The sequence below is a fragment of the Esox lucius genome, chromosome 3 (assembly GCF_011004845.1).
Source record: "Esox lucius isolate fEsoLuc1 chromosome 3, fEsoLuc1.pri, whole genome shotgun sequence".
NCBI classification, from domain to species: Eukaryota; Metazoa; Chordata; class Actinopteri; order Esociformes; family Esocidae; genus Esox; species Esox lucius.
The window spans coordinates 16,000,958-16,024,541 of record NC_047571.1 but is presented as its reverse complement, the minus strand read 5'-3'; positions in this window follow the sequence as shown (position 1 = coordinate 16,024,541).

Here is a 23,584-nt window from a genome sequence, read left to right as displayed (position 1 = left end):
ATGACAATATTATTATTTGGAATTTGGGTGTTATGTTTATAGAATAAAACAAAATTGTTCATTTTACTCAAAAACATAACTATGAATAGTAAAACCAGAGAAATTGATAATGTTGCAGTGGTCTCTTAATTTTTTCCAGAGCTGTATATATAAATCTATATATTCAACAAAACGTTCTCTTCCCATCTTATCCAATAGCCAACCCCACATCCCAACCACCTGTCTCACACTTCCAAAGGTCCTCTTCTCTGCTCTTTAGCTGTCTGTAGAAAAATTAGGCATATTCCAGTTGTAATGAACAGAGAACTGATAGACAGTGACAGTTAGACTAAACAAGGTAGAAGTGATGACAGGGTTTGTGGAATGTGACGTGGACGCTTCTGGTTATGGTTGATCATGCCTGCCAGCGGTTTATATGTACCACCGTATGGGAAAAGGCCAAGCCTTGGCATTCGGTACTGCGCCATGTGTTTCGACCTACTATACTTCTGTGCCAGCCTCCACTATTACACTCTAAAGCTTTACATCATAACAGTGTTTCTCAACAACATAATTTATTGTTACCCCAGACAAAGTCACCTGATTCAATTAATGAAATCTTATTCATTATTCATTCAAAACAAATTGTAAGGATGTGGGTACCCAAGGAGAGGAATTGGGAAATACAGACTTCTAAGATCGACTTGCTCTAAAATGAACATCTGAAATGAACATGCTCACTCCAATTTCCTTGTCCCAAATCTTTCATTCAATCCACCCGCCACTCCAGGATGTGGGTGCTGACATTACACAATGTTTTCCTACATCAGTGGTAATCGTTTTTGACTTGGGACCCAAACTCAACCATGTTGTGTGAGTCTCCACCTAATATTGGCATCAAAATGTTTTTGGGCATAAATGCTATCTGGAAAAAACTGTTATGATATATTGACAGTAAAATATATCATTTTATATTAGATATTAGAGAAAGAAGCACTTCCACCTTATACATGGGAGGGTGGGGGCGGGAGGGTGGGCTAAGCCCAGAATGTATTGTGATCCTAGCGATGCCTCTGGTCTACACACCCCTGTTAAAATGCTAGGTTTCTGTTATGTAAAAGAATGAGACAAAAATAATGTCAGAACGTCTTTCCCTGTTAATGTGACCTATAATGTGAATTGAAAAATAAACTGAAATCTTCGAGGGGGAAAAAGGAAAAATAAAAACCTTACAATACCCTGGTTGCATAAGTGTGCACACTCTCTTATAACTGGGGATGTGGCTGTGTTCAGAATTAACCAATCACATTCAAACTTTTGTTAAATAGAAGTCATTACACACCTGCCATCATTTAAAGTGACTCTGATTAATCACAAATAACGTTCAGCTGTTCTAGTAGGTATTTCCCAACATTTTCTTAGTTGCATCTCAAAGCAAAAGCCATGGTCCACAGAGAGCTTCCAAAGCATCAGAGGGATCTCATTGTTGAAAGATATCAGTCAGGGGAAGGGTACCAAAGAATTTCCAAAGAATTAGATTTACCATGGAACACAGTGAAGACAGTCATCATCAAGTGGAGGACATATGGCACAACATAGACATTACCAAGAACTGGAGGTGCCTCCAAAATTGATGAAAAGACAACAAGAAAACTGGTCAGGGAGGCTTCCAAAGAGGACTACAGCAACATTAAAGGAACTGGAGGAATTTCTGGCAAGTACTGGCTGTGTGATACATGTGACAACAATCTCCCGTATTCTTCATATGAATGGGCTAAAGGGTAGGGTGGCAAGTCGGAAGCCTTTTCTTACAAAGAAAAACATCCAAGCCCGGCTGAAGTTTGCAAAAACAAACATTATGAAAAGCACGTGGGAAAATGTGTTATGGTCTGATGAAACCAAGGTTGAGGTTTTTGGCCATAATTCCAAAAGGTATGTTTGGTGCAAAAACAACACTACACATCACCCAACTAACACCATACCCACAGTGAAGCATGGTGGTGGCAGCATCATGCTTTGAAGATGAAGAGGAAGTTCACCTTTAAGCATGACGACGACTCAAAGCACACATCCAAATCCACAAAACCATGGCTTCACCAGAAGAAGATTAATGTTTTGGAATGGCCTAGCCAGAGCCCAGACCTGAATCCAATTGAACATCTGTGGGGTGATCTGAAGAGGGCTGTGCACAGGAGATGTCCTCGCAATCTGACAGATCTGGAGCGCTTTTGCAAAGAAGAGTGGACGAATATTGAAACGTCAAGATGTGCCATGCTAATAGACTCCTACCCAAAAAGACTGAGTGCTGTAATAAAATCAAAAGATGCTTCAACAAAGTATTAGATCATGGGTGTGAACACTTATGCAACCAGGTTATTTGGAGTTTTTTATTTTACATTTTTCCCCCTCAAAGATCAGTTTGTTTTTCAATTGAATTGTTCATGTTATAGTTCACATTAAAGGTGGAAATGGTTCTGACATGATTTATCTTTGTCTCATTCTTTTACATCACAAGGCATTTTAACAGGGGTGTGTAGATTTTTATATCCAGTGTATATGTATATATAGCTCCGGAAAAATTTAAGAAACCACTGCACCTTTTTCTTTCCTTTCCAAAAAAGTCGAAAAGGAAGGTTTTGAGTGAGGAACAGAAGGGTTAAAATTAAGAGTCCACTGCACATTGAACACTGTTCATCACTCAACATTCCTTTTCAACTTTTTTTCCCAATCTTTATCTTTTCTTTTTATTGGCCAGTCTGAGATGTGGCTTTTTCATTGCAACTCTGCCTAGATGGCCAGCATACTGGAGTCGCCTCTTCACTGTTGTCATTCAGACTGGTGTTTTGCGGGTACTAATATAAGAAGCTGCCAGTTGAGGAACTGTGAGGGGTCTGTTTCTCAAACTATATACTCTAATGTATTTGTCCTCTTGCTCAGTTGTTCACCAAGGCCCCGACTTCTCGTTCTATCCTGGTTAGAGCCAGTTTGCGCTGTTCTGTGATGGGTGTAGTACACAGCATTGTACGAGATCTTCAGTTCTTGGTCATTTCTTGCATGGAATAGCCTTCATTTCTCAGATCAAGAATAGGCTGAAGAGTTTCAGTTCTTTGTTTTTGGCCATTTGGGCATGTCATCGAACCCACAATTACTGGTGCCCCAGATACCTGGTCTAAAGATGGCAAGTTTTATTGCTTCTTTAATCAGCACAACATATTTCAGCAGAAAGTGTTTTGTAATGATCACATAGCCTTTTAAAATGATACGTTTGGATTAGCAAACACAATGTGCCTTTGGAATACAGGGCAGTTTTTCCGCCAATAATGGGCCTCTGTACGCCTATATAGATATTCCATTTAAATGAAATCAACCGTTTCCAGCTAAAATACTGATTTACACGGTCTATACTGTATTTCACTGTATATTTTGCTTTTATTTTAATGGACAAAAAATTTGCTTTTCTTGCAACAAGGATATTGGAATTGTTTATTTTATGTATTGCTGATTTGGAGTTGTGGGACAAATGCAGCTGCCTCAAACTTACAATGAAAAGTGTAGATTACAATGAAGGTGACCTCAGTGTTGTATTGCATACCAGCAGATTCTACACAATTTTTCCAAAATATCTGTTATCCGTTTTCCAACAGCATACCATGCATACCTTCACCACAGTAGATCAGTTTGTGGCCGTCCCAGAGCAAAACCAAAACCAGCTCCTTGTTCCAGGATTCTACTGCACATTATGTTTTTGCTGTTACTATCAAATGTCAATGATTTAATTGCCATCAAGTGCAGGTGATATGGATGTGACTTGGAGTTCAACGCTCCATTTGACCAGCTACTCCTAATTTACCTGTTGGTTGATAGCACTGTCTGTGGGTGTCTTACTGCAGAACTAATCATATCCACGTCTTCCAGAGACTCTCCTGATTCTAACCAGGGTAGGCATGAGTAGCTTTGATCATTTGGTCATGGTGATAGTTTATGTGATGACAGTCGCTGAAAGTGGCGATTATCAGTGTCTTTCCCTGGCTATCCCATTTCCATTGATGTATATCAAAAACGCCTCCCCTGTTTTTGGACATGAAGATCAGTCAATCGGAAAAATGTCAAGAACTTAGAATTTCTTCAATTGCAGTGGCAAAACCCATCAAGCGCTAAGATGAAACTTGCTGTCATGAGGACCACCACTGGAAAGGAAAGTTACCTCTGGTGCAGAGGATGAGTTTATTGGAGTCACCAGACTCAGAAATTGGATGCACCTCTGATAGCAGCCCAAAAACATCACGACACACTCAGCAACAGTTGTTCAGAGGAGACTGTGTGAATCTTTCACGGTCAGGGGTAGGCAAGACACGAGGATGCAGAGCAGGAATGGGAAGTCACTCCTTTTATTTTGTTTTAACACGAACAAAAACAACGAAAGGTTAAGTACACCGCAAACTGAAATGCAACAGGCATAAACAATGAACCACAAACCAAAAGGCAAAAAGGACAAATTAAATAGGGTCCCCAATCAGAGGCAACTCAGGCCTGCTGCCTTTAATTGTGGACAATCATAAGAGGAGTGCAGAGATGCCCAGGTGCACCACTGCGATCTGGCCCCGACTGTGGCCCCCAGGTGCATAGAGATGCCTAGAGGCACCCCAGCCAGGACCTGATAGAATCAGGCCTTCATAGTGAAATTGCTGCAAAGAAAAGATTACTTAAGGACATTGACAGGAAGAGACTTGCTTGGCCAGAGACACACGAGAAATGGGATGTCCTTTGATCTGTGCACATTTTCGATTTTTCCTTGCGAAATGCAAAGTGGATGAATGTATGATCTCCACTAATGTGGTTCCCATCACGAATCATGGAAGAGGAGGTGTGATGGTGTGGGGTGCTTTGCCAGTGACACTGTCAGTGATTTATTTCACAGACAGAATCCAAGGCACACTTAAAGACAATGATACAGAACAAACATCCAGGCTGTATAAGGGCTACTAGACTAAGAAGGAGTGATGGTCAGGTCCAGCGGCCGGATGAGATGACTGAGGTGGCATTGTTTTTAAATTAGGGGGCATATCTAATCACTTTGCATGCTGCCCCCCTCCCCCCCAATAATTTTTTTCACAAAATGTAAATAGCTCATTCTGCTATTTATTACTCACATCAAGTCTCATTCTCACAAGTATGAGACAATGATTCAAAACCCTATGTTTCTGCTCTGTTTCTAATGAAAGATAATATTACATTTGCTTTATTGTGAGTTTCTCGGAAAACAAGAAAAAAAATTTTCTCTACAGTATTTTCTTTGGCAAATGAATGTCGAGCTGCTACTTAGTTGCAAGCAGCTAAATCATCTGTATAAAAGAGTAGAGACCCCATCCAAATAAGGTACAAAAGACTGCGGTCTCCAACAGACAAGCTTTAGTTTGCATTCAGGTGAAAGCCTGAGCCCAGCCAGGCAGGCTGTGTCAGAAGCAGACTGGGCAGTCCAGAGTGCAGTACTTACCGGAAACCAGGGCAGTTATGATTGAGTTCCTGTTATTGACTGCTTTTTTCTAGTAGTGCATGTTTCTGCCAGGTTTCATTTTTTTTCCTGCACCCGCAGTCAGAACACAGAGCACAGAGCAACCACTGTGGAGGCTGTTTAGTATAGAGCTGTAGGCCACAGGAACACTGGGCCCCACACTAATACACCCTCAACCCCAATGCTGTATTGTATTTTGAATTAACTGTTCTATGCTGAAGGTCCTTTAGAAAGCCCTCCGGCTAGTCGGTCACGAGTCAGAGTAATAGAGTCAGAGGTACTGCACTGTCATAGAGTCAGAGGAACTGCACTGTGGCAGAGTCAGAGGAACTACACTGTAATAGAGTCAGAGGAACTACACTGTGGCAGAGTCAGAGGCACTACACTGTGATAGATTCAGAGGTACTGCACTGTGATAGAGTCAGGGGTACTGCACTATGATAGAGTCAGAGGAACTACACTGTGATAGATTCAGAGGTACTGTATTGTAATAGAGTCAGAGGTACTGCACTGTGATAGAGTCAGAAGAACTGCACTGTGACAGAGTCAGAGGAACTACAACGTGATAGAGTCAGAGGTACTGCACCGTTATAGAGTCAGAGGTAATGCACTGTGATAGAGTCAGAGGTACTGCACTGTTGTGGAATCAGAGGTATTGTACTGTGGTGGAGTCAGAGGTATTTTACTGTTGTAGAATCAGAGGTACTGCACTGTGGTGGAGTCAGAGGTATTTTACTGTTGTAGAATCAGAGGTACTGCACTGTGGTGGAGTCAGAGGTATTTTACTGTTGTAGAATCAGAGGTACTGCACTGTGGTGGAGTCAGAGGTATTTTACTGTTGTAGAATCCGAGATATTTGTTTCTATGGTAGTCAGAGGTACTGTACTAGGAGAGCCAGAAGTACTCTACTTTGGTAGAGTCAGAGATACCGCTCTGTGGTTGTCTGCTCATGTGTGAGTTTCAGTTTGTGCTTCAGGGTCGGAAAGTTGTCTGTTGTAGCTAGCTCAAGCTGTTGCCATCAGGGTATAGACCTCTGTGTGGCTCTCCCTGCCAGAAATAATAATAATAAAACAAAGAAGCCCCTCCATATACCATATTCCTTCCCTCCCTCCTCTCCCAACAGGATTCTGCAAAGTGAAAATATTGAAAGTTCTGAAACGGTTTAAATAAGTAGCAGGTTTCTTCTCTTTCATATGTCACTTTCCAGTGCATCTAACATCTTAAGTCGATTCGCTGAAACCTCAGGGGTTTGACTTGAAACTCACTACACATAACTTTTCGCTTGTTCAGGCTGAATAAAAAAGAAACAAAAATAGAGTTTTAGCTGATTATTTTGCAGAGAAGAGTTTAAGTATAGGGTTTCACTTCCCTGTCTCCTGCTGCTCTTAGGCTGCTGACTGCCACTCAGCCGGAAGCACAACTAACCAGCCAGGCCATATTTATATCCCCACTTCCAGCTCCATGAATCAGATATTGTCCCAGTAATGTTATCCCTCCACAGCCCCTTCCCTCTTCCTCCACCTTTCCATTTTCCGTTCCTTCAACACGAAAGCAGCGGCCTGATAATGGAACACGGTAAACACCCTATCTCCTCTCGCTATCATCCACAGGCACCGTGGTGCACCACTCAACTCGCATTTCTGCTATTCAGATTAAGTGTCTAGACAAACTCCCCCCCCATCCTTCTTCTCCCTCCCCACCCATATCCTCATCCCCTATCCCCTTCCGGCCACCTCCCCTGTCCATTCCAGCGTTGCCTGGCTTTGTGCGGAGGAAGTGGGCCTGATATGGGGAGTGCATTACTGGGCTCTCAGGTGGGGTCAACTACATAGATTGTGTGGTGAACGCAGTAGTAGGTGTAGGTGGCTGTTTGACAACACGGAGGTGACCCCTGTGAACCCCAAGAAGAGCAGCTGCTGCTTTGGGATTTTTTTTTTTTAAGAAAGACATTGTAATGTGGGCGCCACATTACTCTTTCACTGTATTTCAACAGTATCTGTAGCTACTTCGTTAGTTCTACCAAGGCTGTGGTCTATCGAGGCAAGACTTGGCATAGCAAACACTTTTTAATGAGTTATGTTAGTCCTTTGGGGAAAGAATAAACATGATCGTTTTCTGACACCTGATGATGATGATGACCGATGTTTTTAGAGTTGAACTTCAAAGCATTAAATTGATAAAGTACAACACAACCACATGTCGATCACAACGACCAATCGCTTCGACCATGCTAACTGATGTCCACACCATCCTGGCGCAACTTGAAACCACCTGTTTCACCAAACGGGCCCATCCATTAAGTCTTAGTCACTCACTCTGATTGCTTTGCCCCTGACCTCGGGTGGTTGTTTTTCCAGAGTGTGTGTGTGTGTGTGTCTGGATTGTTGTTTCAGGGCATGGTTGCTGGTGGTTTGGAGGGGAATAATTAGAATTCCAACGAGTAGGATTGTATTGTGGGGTACGCACACCCAACCGTCCGTCAGTCTGTCCTTGTGATGGGATGCGGCCTGGCCAGGCTCCTGACAGACCAGCGGCTCATTGCCTGGGTAGAGCATGGATGTGTTGTTACAGCTGGGCTAGGTAGAGGTGGAAAGAAGTCAAGTGACTTAACTGGGGTAAAAGCACCTTTCTCTCCAACTCACACACACACGCACACACACACACACACACACACACACACACACACCTCTCATTATCACACGGTTTAATCACGGGAACTGCTTCAGATTTCTTTCCAAACAGACTATCTTATTGTCTGCCGTGTTTCTTTGAGCCACAGTTCTGTTTGGCTATCTGAATATGAAACACCCTGAGATTGCCTCTCTGGTTTCCTTCCTGAACACGTTAAACCATAATTTCAGCAATAAAGAAAGTCTGCTTCTAGTTCTCCATATTCTCATCTCTCTTGTTTCTTTAGTTGACTTTGTGGGATCCAAGAGCAGCCCAGAGGAAGCCAATATCATGGAGTCTGTCATGAACACTGGTAGAATGTACCACTGTCAACCAATAGGGGGCAGCCTGGCAGGGTTGGCTGTCTCACTAACCAGTATTAATGTGTCACTTTGTGTGTTTCTCTCTCTCTCTCACTCTCTGTACGTGTGTTTGTGTCTCCATGTGCTTTGTGTGCGTGTGTGTACTTGTGTGCACAATGCTTATCAGATCCCTCTTTGTACTCCAATCTCCATTATGCTATTCATATAAATCTCTGCCTGTTTCCATGTGTCTCTTTCCTTGCAGAGGGACCAGATGAGGTTGGGTTTCAGGTTGAGACAGCTCGCAGACCTGCCAGACTCACACTGTTCAGACTCTGCTTCTTCATCTCTGTCTGTCTGATGTCTGTCTCAGGTTTATCTGTCTGTCTGATGTCTGTCTGTGTCTGTGCATGAATTTGTGTGCATGTGTGTGTGTGTGTGCGTGCGTGTTGGGCCAGGTTTTGCCAGTGTGTCACAGAGTAGTAAAGAGGCTTCACCTTCATGAGCCAGGCTCAACAGAACCCACCTGTTTTTAATCCCAGAAGAAGATTGATGACCCTAGTTATAAGTGTCCAGACGAATAGGAAAGGGGACTGCAGTCAGTGGAGGCAGTGTTTTTTGTGCGTGTGTGTATGTGTGTGCACATTGGTGCATATGCATGTGTGTGCCATTCATAGCCCTATATTACAGGTAGAAATTCCATTCCTCACCAGTCTTAAAACTTTCATCTTTATATTGCATGCCCTTGAAAAGTTCAGCTTCACCCAATTTGAAAGGATTCTCCTGCTAATATGGTATGAGAACAACAGCAATCTGACCAAACGTTCATGGTTTCAAAGCCTGACTCTGTTTTTTAATCGCCTACACCATCAGTGACACAGCATATCTGATCAGACTGAGAGGGGGGAACGCTGGCACCGGCCACTGGGTGGTACTGGGCATTGACGGGCCCTATGTTTTTATCAGTAGACAGGTCAAGAGCCATGGCACAGTGTGTGTGTGTGCGTGTGTGTGTGCACCTTCATGAGTTTGTGAGAGCGTGTGCACCTTCATGCGTTTGTGAGTGTGTGCACATTTGCGTGAGTCCAAGCTCACTTGCCTCCACATTTGAGTGCGATTGAGTGTTTGACCGTGGGACCGCTGTGTGCCCTCCTCCGAGTGGTTTGTTCTCAGTAGCACCCTGCTGTGCTGAACAGGCATGCTGAGGCTAGATAACCACCATGCAGCACTGGATGAATGGATGTAAAAAAAAAAAAGAGTATGACCCGAGATCAACAACATGGAGCAGTGGCTAATCTCCACCTAGCACCATTCAAACCCAGGGCAGTGAAAAAAAATGAGGGCCCTCATTGTTTTTTTCGGGTGGAGGTTGGTTTGAATGCGGTGGGGCCAGGGGTGTTTTCAATGGAGACGCCTTGTGAAAAACATGTCCGTCAAGAACCCCTTTTAATGTTGACCGAAGGTTTACAATTTGACAGGGAGCAATTATTTGAAGAAGGAATGGGAAACTCTGGCAACAGTGGCATTGAGTCACTCCATTGGATGGGCAGCTTCTCCTTGACTTTTAAACTCAACAATAAATATCAGGTCAACAATAAACTTTCACAGATTAATTACCTGAATTGATACTTTACACGTGACAAGAATGGTGTCAAGTGTAAGTGTATTATATATAGGTGGTTTGTTTTCTGTATGCTGATTGGCTGATAACCATGTGACGGAGTACCTCAGGGATGACATCACATTACTTTTTACTGCTCTAATTGCATCGGTAATTGGTCCATAAGAGCAAAAAGGCATCTTTGGGGTCTGTGATGTATTACCAAGCATACTGTACCATGGCTAAAATTTGGGACCAAGTACTCCATGATGTATCGTGCCTTAGAACAGTTCTTTGCTGTGGTGTCTTGGCCATATACCATACTCCCTTGTGCCTTTTTGACTAAATACATTAAAGTAAAGTGAACATCAAAACAATGAAATGACAATAACACAGTCATGTAGTAACCAAAAATTGGTACACAGATCTAAGATACATTTCATATTATAGATTCTTCAAAGTAACAAGACTTTGCCTTGATGACAGATTTGCACAATGGCTGCATTCTCTCAACCAGCTTCATGAGGTTAATCGTCTGGAATGCATTTAACTTAACAGGTGTGACTTCCTAAAAGTAAATTGGTTACTTAATGCATTTGTCCCAATAAGTTGTGTTGTGACAACACCAAGTTGGTATACAGAAGAACATCATTATGTCTTTAGTGCAGCTGAAATAAGCAATGAGAAACGACAGTCAATCATTATTTTAAGTCTGTCAGTTTGGAATGTCAAGAACTCTGAACATTTCTTCAAACATAGTTGTGAAGAATATCAAGCGTTATGATGAAACTGGGTCTGATGAGGACCGCCATAGAAAATGAAGACCCAGAATTACCTCTGCTGCAGAGGACATGTTGAATAGAGTTACCAACCTCAGAAATCGGCAATTAACTGCACCTCAGATTGCAGCTGACAGACAGATCTCAACCTGAAGAGGACATTAGACTTAACAAATCAGGCCTTCATTGTTGAATTGCTGCAACAACAAAAAAACACTGCTCAATGACACCAATAAGAAGAGACTACGTTAAATCATGAAACAAGACAAATGTTCTTTATTCAGAGATTTTTGTTTCCAACCAGTGTCTTTGCCAGACGCAGAGTGGGCAAGCGTGTGATCTCTGGATGCGTGGTTCCCAGCATGACGCATGGAGGAGGAGGCGTGATGACGTGGTGGTGCTTTGCTGGCGACACTGCTGGTGATTTATTTAGAATTCAAGGCACACCCAACAAACATGGCTACCAATGTATTCTGCAGTGATAAACCACCCCATCTGGTTTGGGCTTAGTTGTACTATCGTTTGTTTTTAACAGGACAATGACCCAAAACACACCCCCAGACTGCGTAAGGGCTATTTAACCAAGGAGAGTGATGGTGCTGCATCAGATGACCTAGCCTCCACAATCAACTAACATCAACTCATTTGAGATGGTTCGGGGTGAGTTGGATGGCAGAGTGAAGGAGAAGCAGCCAACAAGTACTCAGCATATGTGGGAACAACTTCAAGACTGTTGGAAAAGCATTCCAGGTTACTTCCTCATGAAGCTGGTTGCGAGTGTGCAAAGCTATCATCAAGGCTAAGGGTGGGGATTCTGAAGAACGTAAAATAGAAATATATTTTGACTTGTTTAGCTACATGTTTTTTTACTACATGATATGTTACTAAGTAGTTTTGATGTTGTCACTATTATTCTACATTGTGGAAAACAGTAGAAATAAAGAAATGCCCTTAAATGAGTAGGTGTGCCAAACTTTTGACTGGTACTACTGTATATATATATATATATATATATATATACATACAGTACCAGTCAAAAGTATACACACACGTACTTTATATGCATGTTTATGTGTGTATCCGCCTCTGGAACTGCCCTATTTCTCCTCCAGTCTCACCCGGTTTTCCAGCGTTTTTCTCTGCGTGTCTGCAGTTCCTCAGGTTGCCGTGGCTGTGGTGGACAGGGCCTAGGTGACGCCCTGTAATGCTAAACCATCCTCTTCACCACCGCTGTGTGTGTGTTACCACTGCTGCAGGTCTGGAGCCAGAGCAGCTCTACTCAACCTGAAAACACAAACTCCCAGTCAAACAGCCCTGCTAGCCCCTTTCAGACTACATACAGTACACTGCTAAATTGCACAGCCACCTTATTCAATTATGCCTAAACGTAAAGCCACTTCAGCCTGATTAACTAGAGTGCCGAAGTGGTAGTGATTTATGAATGTTCATTTACAGGATGACATGATTTCTGCTAAGCCTGCTGCTGAATGCATGTGTGGACTTTGATTTACATTCAGTATAATGACAGGCAGCTGTGGATGTGAAGGCAGTATATAATGGGCGAGGGAATTTATGTCAGATGATGAGGATGGTGGCAAGGGTTAGACAATGATGGATACTGAAATTATAATGAAGAAGGATGGATAGCAGGAGGCAGAAAGATATAGACTGAAAGATACAACCACTGAGACAGTGACTGAGAGAAATAAAGAGACAGACAGAGAGAGAGTGAAAGACAGACAGACAAAGTGAAAGGCAGAGACCATAATGAATACTGGAAATGTAATGAAGAGACTTGGATAACAAGAAGAAGGGATAGAGAGAGAGAAAACCAGGTAGAAAAACAGACGGAGAGACATTGAGAGGGGAAAGGGTTAATAAAGCTTTTCCTGGCTCAGTCATTCAGATGACCCAGGAGGAGGTGGAGGAGTCAGTCTCTCAGAAGGATTGTGGTAAGGAGGTACTGGGGCCTCGAGCTGGGGCCGGACAACCACAGCTTTCTTCTCAGGATGTACGCTAGGAAGGAGAACTACACCGCCATGTTTGCCTGGGACGTGACCTGCTCGTCCTTATCCCCCTCTCTCTCTGTGTCTCTTTCTGTCTTTCTTTCTCTCCCTCTGCAGCCTCTATTCCCAGGAACCCTGCCATTAAGTAGACTCAAAAATGATTTGTTATGCAACTGAATGAATAAAAAGCCAAAGTGATTGCAACACTCCAAAACCTTTACATAAGAAGAACCCAAAGTGCTGCTGTAATTGTACCATTCAGTAAATGAAGCACCACTGTATTTTATTTTACGCTGGTGCACAGTCAACTGATATCACATATCCCTGCTAACAAGGGCGTGTGCTGCTATAAAGGTCCACAGCAAGGAAACAATCCACTCGAGTGGGAAGTCTGGCGACACCCGTCCAGTCACTCCAGCCATGAATCACTCTCACCAGACCTAGGCCCAGCATTAGGTCCTAACCTGGGTTCACATACTATTCAAAATAATTCACATACTTCGACCATTAGCGATAGCATGCGTGGAGGGCCATGTATTTGACTGGTCCCATTGTGACTGGTAGACGATTGTGGTGGGCAAGCTCAATCAAGCTCGGCTGAAGTGTGGGAAATGTGTTCTAAATAGTATTTAAACCCACTTTGAACTGAGTCATCAGGATGTTGGCCATAAACAGCCTGTTGATCCAAGGTCTTAAGGTCACCTGATAAGGGTTAATATAATATCCCTTTGGAGATGGAGACCTCTTACTATGTGTTGTTTGGCTACATTCTGTGTGAAAGTGTGTGGTTGTGGTGAATTAAAGTTCATAAAAACATTCCAACTGGAATTGGTTTCATGTGGTCATTCTGATTTCTGTTGAATTATTCCACGTACACTCTATGACCATAGTGTCCGAGGGAACGTGGCCATTTCCTTAAAGTAAGTGGTTCATTCCAAGGTGCGCCATGGACCATAATACTGTCACTGTTAGACAACCTCTTAGCTCAAGAAAACCTCTTTGCTCAAAATCCAAAACTTTCAGGAAGAAAAGTCCAAATTTTCCCATTAACTGACAGTTGTGAATCAGGAAATATAAGGCAGGATGCTAGATACTAGAGGATACTAGAGGCTAGAGTAACACACAGTGTTGCTAGTATTTCAGTTAACTTTGATGGGCAGTACAAACAGGAGGTGTGTAAGTTAATTTTTTTAATTCATCCATCCATGTAGCCTATTGATAATTTGTTCATGAACAAATACAATTAAAACACTGTATGGTTTATTTATAATACTAGCCACCAAGCAATTTAGGAAGTTGACTTAGCCAGACAGGTAAATATGTTCTCCCAAACTTTATAAGTAGTTACAAAGCCATTTCACAAGTGATTGATCAAGTTCGATTTTCCGGTTTCTAGCTTCTGGTATGGTGGGTAGACTGTAGTAAAGCAAGCAAAGATACTAAAATAGTTACTTAATTCATTTTTTTTTTTTTTTTAAGAAAGTCAGGAAGATGCAGACAAATAGTATGCTTGGATATGCAGAACAATATTGAGCTTCAATGTCATCTGACATCTTATGATGGTATTATGCGACTTGTAAATTAATTATGGTGTCATAATAAGTCTTTAGTTAGTCTCATGATGTCATGTGCTGTAATTCGGATCAAATATCCAAAGCATGCCAAAATGACAACCTCTGGAATGGGTAGAGGGGTATTCAGCATCATTATTGTTGTTACTGAGGTTATACAGAATAATACTCAACACATAGTTTTCCACTTTCTTTTACTATCCTAAATGAAAGCAGTCCAGAAAATCACTGTACCGCCAGCACTACTTTGTCTAGACAACCACAACACAATCGTCTTGGCAAATTGTCTCTGGTATGTACTAACTATAAGATAATATCCAGTAACTCCTCCTCTTTCCCTCCTCCTTCAACCCTCATGGTCTATTTATCAATCAGCAAACAAGTGAAAATGAGTGTCTGCCTTGGCTCGCTGGAATTCCAGCCATTCCCCATGCGTCCCCTTTTTCCTGCCTGCTAATGTAATCGCAGGGAAACAGAGTAGGCTTCCCAACACCACAGCCTCTAGATAAGAGCCACTTATCACACACCATCTGTCTGTCCGTCTTTACTGCAGCCCAAAGGGCTTGACAAGACCCAAATCCGGACTTAAAACTAGACACTGACACAGAAGCAGACCCTGGCCCAGACTTAAAACCAGAACCAGACCCTGACCTAGACCCAGACTTAAAACCAGACCCTGACTTAAAACCTGAACCAGACCCTGACCTAGACCCAGACTTAAAACCAGACCCTGACCCAGACTTAAAACTAGACCCTGACCCAGAACCAGACCTAAAATCAGACCCTGACCCAGAACCAGACCACAAACCAGATCCTGGCCCGGGCCCAGACCCTGACCTGGAACTATGACATGACCCTTTCAAATTGAGACTCCTAATTAGGTTACCGTGCCACTGACCCAGTTTACACCTGTTGATGGCCTCACATGGACTAATAGAACTATGCTCACCACTTCAAGCCACTTTCAAACTGTAAATTAAATAGCTGCAAAATTCCACTTATACTCTAAACCTGAGAAGCCTATTAGTAAAAATGTGTTCTCTGAAAAGGCCAATGTCACATAACACCTTTAATCTCCAAAATGGAGCAGTAGATTACAAATGACTAGTTTTTACTGGGATTTGTCAGGTTTGCTAAGGGAAAACACAATGAAGTCTTCTCTGTTGGCAGACAGTATGGCAAATTGCCAGGAGTGTCTCTATTTCTTTTTTTCTTTCTCTCTTTCTGTCTGTCTCTCACATGAGCTCCCGCACACAACACCCTTTCACACACACATCCACAAACACACAGTGCATGTGTAAAGTCAAAAACAGAAGGTTTAAATCAGTCCACTGTGCGTCTGGTTTGTGCAACATTTGATTGAACCAAACAAGAGTCTGTGTAGGTAAATGCTGTGGTCTAGCCTAATCCTCTCACCTTTGCAGTGCTAAGACAGAAGAGCTTAAGTCTGTCTGCTGTCTGTGAGCCGTGTCAGGACTGACTGCATGAGCTGGAGATACTCGCCTTGGGGACGCTAAAAAGACCTCTTGTATTTCGGGAGGTAGCTAGCTTGCTCATTTTTCTGAATGCATGGAAATTTAGCAAATTTCTTTAAACACTGGCAGAGCTTGAGGAAAACATTACCTGTGGGTCGTTTTTGTGGTGAAGAGGGTAGTGTGTATATGCCAGTCATCAGTGAGCAAAACTGCAGGGAAACCCGACCAGCCGCACTACTGGAATCAGCCTAGGATGAGATTTAAATGGCCTATGGCGGTTCTGCTGGAAATAGAACCTACAGAACGGTACTATAGTAGGTCTTCTCATGTGCCAGTCTGTCATGTCTACAAAGCCCAGAGCAGCTTATAAAATCACACACACACACACACACATGCAATCCTATTTTTACTAATCCAAACCCTAAAACTTACTATAAACCAAAACATAACCTTAACCTAAGCCTAACCTTAACCCCAATAACCTATATTTTATTCCTAAACATTACCTTACCCTAACTTCTAAAACCTTAATCGCTAACCTTGACCCTAATTGTAACTTTTGCCCTAAACCTAAACCCCAAAAAGACTATATAACACAACCAAAAAATAACATTTTCCAAAATGGGGATAGAAATGTATACCCTCCCAAAGCTAGATGGAACAAGAAGGGAACCGATAAAAATACAAAACATCAAAAATAATTTACAGTGCTATTAGTAAAAAAAGTAATCCCGGATTTGAAACTCACCCTAAGACTGCTATTTGCAAAAAGGAATCAACAGGGAGCTGATATTTGACCTTCCTGATGTGGCTATGTTGCCAGAGGTTGCAGTAGCAGGCACTCCCCACAATACATTTCATCATAAAGCCTCTTATATCCTGGAGGAAAATGAAATACCCTGTAAAATGTTAAAGGTTATGAGTCAGGAACCCACCTAGTCCCATGGGTATCCCCTCATCCTGTCATCCTCAGGGAGAAGTATGGCGGGAGCAGGGACTACAGAAGGGAAGGGTGTGTAGGTGTGTGTCACCGTTAATGACTTTAACAGTGTCTTGGCACCCTCATCAAGGGAGTGGCACATTCTTATTCAAATATCACTACGTGCCACCTAGCCCCTTGCCCATTATCTAAGACTGTACAAAGCACCCCTCCCGGACTGATACCTTTCCCTTCCCCTCACAGAGGAGCAGATTACAAGAAGACAACTATTTCTCAGGAGAAGTTGCATCTTTCTGGTCATCCTGCATTTCTATCTCTCTCCCCGCTCTCTGAACAGAACTTAATGTTCCACACTACTGTAGACTGGGGGTTAGGGTGAAGTGAAGCTTAAGCTGGGGTTAGGGGTAGTCTGTTGCTTAATGGTCTGGCTGAAGGATTGGACAGCACCTCCCACTACGAAACCTATGATTTCAAACAATGGAAACCATCAGGAAATACATAGGAAATTTGTTGTTGGGGTGAGATGGCTTCCTTTTTTTTTGGAGTAGGGGGTACATTTCTGTTGCATTTGTCTTTTAAAATATCAGAGCTTTGGTGAGAAGAGGGCTGATGTGTGTTTCCGTGATTGTGTGCGTATGTGTGTGTGTCTTTGTGTGTGTGTGTGTGTGTGTGTGTGCACGGTTTACTGCTGCCTGTGGAAAATGTTCCAGTATTTGTGGTGGTCGGAAACCCTTCTGTGGTACCACCATAGACCAGCACTCCAGCCTGTTCAGTCTCACGCTCTCCTTTCGCTCCGCTCTGGAACACTACAACTAACATGTATGGATTGGTTTTGATGGATGTGGTTCAGAAAAACATTTGTTTAGGTTAGTTTACCATTGGATAACATGCAATGTGTGACCACAGATTAGTATAACCTGATATTTTATTATATATTTATTCTGGTACTAAAACAACACCTAGCTGCAAATAGAGAGAAATGGGAGTATGAGAGAGCAAGAGACTGAGACAAAGACAGAGAGGGACAGAAAAAGAAAGGGAGGGACAGAGAGAGAAATAGAAGTAGGCCCAGTAGCTTGATGAGGGATGGCCTGTTGTATCCGGGTGTAATATGATGGCAACTCACATATGGGGGGGGCTGTGTTTCATCTCACTGAGGAAGGGTAGAGAGAGAGAGGGAGGGAGGGAGAGAGAGAGAGGGGGGGAGGAAGAGAGAGAGGGATTGAGAGCAAAAGATGTGAAGTAGTGTAAGAGCAAGGAGGCCAGGCCATGGAGCAGGGGCCAGGGAGGTGAGGCAGGCCAGATGACAGCAGCTTCCTGTGGGCCCAGAGTCCCGGACGGGGCCTGTTTTCCAAGGGAAGCACAGGAATCCTAATCTGTGGCCCCTTGAGGAGAGGGGACCCGGTGGCCCTGGCTGCCTCATTGTCCCCTTTATCACCTCCCTCTCCTGTCCTTCTGGAGTGGAGTCATTTAGGCCGACAGGGTGGATGGGGACAGGCTAGCATGCTGGATGGGTTATATTGATAGTGGAAGAATATACACATCCAAAGGCACAGGAGCATGAAAACATACACACAGCCAGAGGGATGGACAGACACACACAAAAGCAAGCATACACACACACACACACACACACACACAAACACAAAAGCAGGCGTATACACACATATATACACCGAATCATACGCACATACATAAACACACAGACACACAAGGCTGCATGCACAAACAAAAACACACGCTGGCATATTTCTCACAAGCGACAGTAAGGCGCACAGACCTCATGAGGTAATGTTTCATAAATAGCAATGTCACCTCAACAGAAAGCACACAGAAGCAGTTACACTGTTGCATGCTGGACACATCATCTCTCCACGGTCGGAGTGATTTGGGGGATTTTAGCCAATCAAGGGAAAGAGTGTGGCTTCAGGGGGCAGGAAGTCAATCTGACCACTAGAGCCACAGTTTGTCAGGCTGTCACTTTAAAATGAACAGCTGAGGAAGTCACACACCAAAACACACACACACACGCATACACAAACACACACACTCGCACACAAACACAAGCAGACATCCACTCAAGCCCACTCACATACACACAAACAGAAGCACTTAAACTTAGACTTGAATGCGTACACATGCACACTGCCTGTTTTTAGCACAAACACAACAGTAAATATATGTTTCCCTTTTGCAGAGCAAAACACCCTCTCGATTGTTCAACTTCTTTCTTCATCTTCCCTCCTCTCTCCAGTTCACACTCCATGTCTTATATCCTTTCTCTGTTTCACTTCCTGTATGAGTGCGCCCTTCCACGGGCAGAGGTACATATGTCCGCTAATGTCTTTACATACGATGATCATTACCTGTGCAAGTCCTATGTCACTGTGAGGATGAATTTTCGCCATACATCCTGTATCTCTTCCTGCATCCCTAAAGCTATTTCAGACCTTTCTTGAATGCCTTTTGTTTCTCTGATTGGAATGGGGGGGTAGGGGGGGGGGGATGTCCGATGTCCAGAACCTTTCCTCTGGGTTCGTGCAGACCTCTCATGTATCTGGAGGGTCTGAATCACAGGGGGTTAAATGCAGGCTGTGCATTCCTCTTCCCCCAGTCCCGCCTCCTGTCCCTGCCTGCACCTGTGGCCGTGTGCTGCTAGAGCAATAATTATTATTATTACTGATCTAATACCTCATCACTGTGATTAATGTTAACGGAACGACCATGTGCAGCAGGGTGCTCTACTATTCTGGTCTGTAACCTCCTGTGACACTGCTTAGAAAAGGCAGCGTTTGAACTATTTCCTGAATAAATTATTGGTGGGTTTGAATGACGCAAATATATTTGGTATATACTGTACAGTGTCTGTTTAGTGTGTGTACTACAGAAGAAAGCTGTTGTATCTTTGGCTTATATAGTATCTAGGCAACTGCTGCTACAATTCTTTCCTTGTCATTAAGAATCCTGGTGTCGGTACAGTTTATTAATCTCTGTGCAGTTCACAGCCTTTCGTGGATACACTTTGGACCAAAATAAAAAGTACACGAAAGACCCCTGTATTACCCCTCCTCCCACTCACACATTCTTATCAGTCATGTCAGATTGGTTTCTCCTCTAAAACTGCGTGTCAGTCAGAGTACAGAGGACATCTCAACCCTGTTTCAAAGTGACCACTAATCCCACATTCTTAACAAGATTACAGAGTGTCAAAGGGATCAGAGAGACTCTCTCACCTGTCATCTAACAGGGCAGCTAGACACAGCAATAGGCACGGCTCTCGCAGCACCCTGGCACTCTGGCCTGGAACCCAGCATGTAAGACAGAAGGAGAAGAGAAGGAGATGGAGGAGAGATAGAGAGAAAGAGGGGGCTATCTAAGTTCCAGTCTCTGTTCCTTTGTGCAGTGCAAAGTTCCTAAATCAGAATCACGTTTGTAGCTTAGCAAGCATCCACACAACCGTGCTGATGCTGTTCGTGGGAGACAGTGTAAATAGTGATGAGTGCACCCACATTATCTTTATGTTCTCAAAGGGGAGGTATTCTACTCTTAGCTCTCTCTGAATCCTGTTCCAGTTAATGGGTCTATTTTTCCCTAACCCAGTAATGCAGAGGAGGGACAAGTACAGAAACCGCGTAGAGTGTCTGAGTCTGTGTGTGTGGCTGTGTGTGTGAAAGAGTAGTAGTGCGCTAGGCCCTGCCCCTGCTTTCCTCTATTCACTACCGTATCCTGCCTGTGTTACTGGGCTTTAATGGTTTTTAATGAGCCACCGGTGGACTCTGCTCTTCCTGACCCCCCTCGCCACAAACAGACACACGCATGCTCACGCACACACACCCACGCACAAACGCACGCACACACACACTCACACACGCACACACACACTCACACACGCACACACACGCACACACACTCACACACACTCACTGTTATCTCTTTAGTCCAGTGCTTCCTATGGCCCCACACCTATTCCACCAGCTCTGAACACTGCCAACCCAGGCCTGTCTCCCAACCAGAGTCAGTGACCCACAATCACTGCAATCGCACATTTCCCACCCCATCTCTTTCCCCTACCCCTCTGTTTACCTTGTTATCTCTCCTTCTGTCTGCCCATCTTTCTGCCCTTTCTTGACCAATCCTCTTTTACTCTTTTGATAGCTGCCATCTTTCTGGCACAGTGTACAATGCCGTGATAGACCGGAAACAACCCCGTGAAAGCAAAGAGAGGCTGTGAGGCAGAGAGGCGGACACCTAACATATTGTCTAAGACCTTAAGGTCACCGCGCACTACATGCGCCTGTGTGGGACTACGGGTTAGGAGCTCAGCCCGCTGGCGTCAAACAGAAGCTCACTCTGATTTGACCCGGGATGTGTCACAAGGGAAGGGTCATCATCTGTACTCCTGACTGGGATTGGCAGGAACATCAGCAGGGTCCACGCTGGTACGCTGTGAGTTCCAATACATTGGGTGGTCAGTGTCACTGGGAGATGAATTGATGGCACAGGGATTTTCCAGGAACACACTACCGGTACTGTGGAAAAACAAGCCAATGTTCCTCACTCCCTGACACATTTCTGAAAGGTATTAAACACCTCATAACGTCAGATGTCATCACTTCTGAATGACAGCTGGTGAACTGCCACTGCAATAAGGAGTGGCTGTTTAACTGCCAGATCGGTATGTTTCTCCAATCTTGTAAATGTCCGTGTTTGATGTTCATGTTTGACAGAGATGAACCCTCTGAAAAAAATTTACAAAAGACAAAATCATGATAGTATGGTGACTAATGAAACACCTAACGACTCTCCACTTTCTCCTTCTCTTTCAATAGTGTTAAGATTTCATCACTGAGGCCTTAGTAACATACATGTGACTGACTGATACATATCATTCACAAAAGAAAATGCAGATAGGCATTTGTTTACATTACATCTAGACGTAATAAACTCATTGGAATCTTATGTAAGGGCCTATGCAAATTGTCAACTGAATAATATATACATATAATTATGTATTAACACTCTGTAGCAATCACAAAGCTCAGTGATAAGTTGAAAACACTTGCCTGGTAAAATAGTATCTGTTTCTTTAGGGCAACAGGGATAGAAAGTTGGCTAGCTCGCTTCTTTTGTTTGTAGCATATTTAGTTATTTTTATGAACTTGATTTAAATACAATAACGAATGGCCATAGACAAATTGATTCAAACATATTCTTAGAACACTTTACAATAAGGGTACATTAATTGACATTAGTTAATGATTTAGTAAATATGTATTCATGCATATGCATTCATCTTTGTTAATATTAACTAAGGCTGTTATACATGTAAGTATTAATGTTAGTTAACGTACTATTACTTAAAACGTATTAACATGTATTACATTAATTTAATAAGTGATGGTTCATGTTTATTCCTATTGAAGTAAACATCAATACATACATTAACTAAAGATTGTTTTTAACCTTTATTAACCATTTAACTTACCGCGCAGGTTCACGTTGAGAACAGAGGACAAACATGAATGTACTCATCTTTGAGTTGCTACTATACTTTAAAAATACGTGTGTGCACGGTAGAATTGCTTAATAGTGAGGAAATATTTACTAAATGTACTGTATACATGACACACTCATTTCAGGGAGGTGGAGGTGGCTTCGTCGGCTGCTTACACCCCGAGATAGCACAATACTTCGCCAATCGGTCACAAATACTGGCATACTAACCGAATATAAACTGAAAATGAAGTACTTCGCCAAGAATGCAGTATGCGATTCGGCCCTTACCCCTCTCTCGCTCTCAAAAAGTTTGGATATACGGGAGATTGTACATTTGGGGACGTCATGGAGACGCATCTAAAATGCGGGAGACTCCCGGAACTTCCGGGGGGGGGGGGGTTGGGATGTCAGCCATTATGGTATATCAGAAACGGTTAGTAGCGGTTGATTCCATGGAGCCCCATTTTCAATTACTCTGATTGGTGTGCGATGCATCTCTATGTTGATTGTATAGCAACGGTTCAGCCCAAAAGATCACGCGACCATGATCAAGCAATCTAGCCAAATTCATACGTCGAAATGACATGGCGGGAACCAAGCCAAGGTGTGTGACTGGGACAGCTAACCATTATTAGCTGTCTAGCTAACGTTAAGTGCACAGCACGGGTCAGAGAAGAATGAAAGCAACTAGCTAGCTACTAATACTATATGTATATTTTCAAGAAAGACTCAACTTTGTTATTCCGGATGAGTTTATTGAGGTGTTTAATTAAGACGAAGTAGAAAGGAGATGCGGGGACCCTGAGTAGTGTTGGGTCGTTCGTGAAGGTTTCGTTCTTTTTGAACAAATCTTTTTGGTGAATCGTGATTCATGATTCACTAGGATATTGGAATGTCGTTCACAGGAAGGAACGATGAACGATGATCCATGGCTCTTTCGGATCTCCGAATCTCGTTCACTGGAAGGAATAATGAACGATGATCCATGGATCTTCATATCTCGTTGACCGGATGGAACTATGAACAAAATTAATGATGGTCCACGGATCTTTCGGCACTTTGGATCGCCTGAAGGAATGGTGGAATGCGAACGACTAATGAGGAAATTAGTCTTTCAATCTTTCTGATCTCCCATGTCTCACTTATTATCATCCTCAATGTTCCACAGTAAGAAACATTAGCTACAATATATGTAAGGACAGTAGGCAATAATCATTTGTTCAGCTGTCAAGTGATTATGTTCTTGTCACGTTC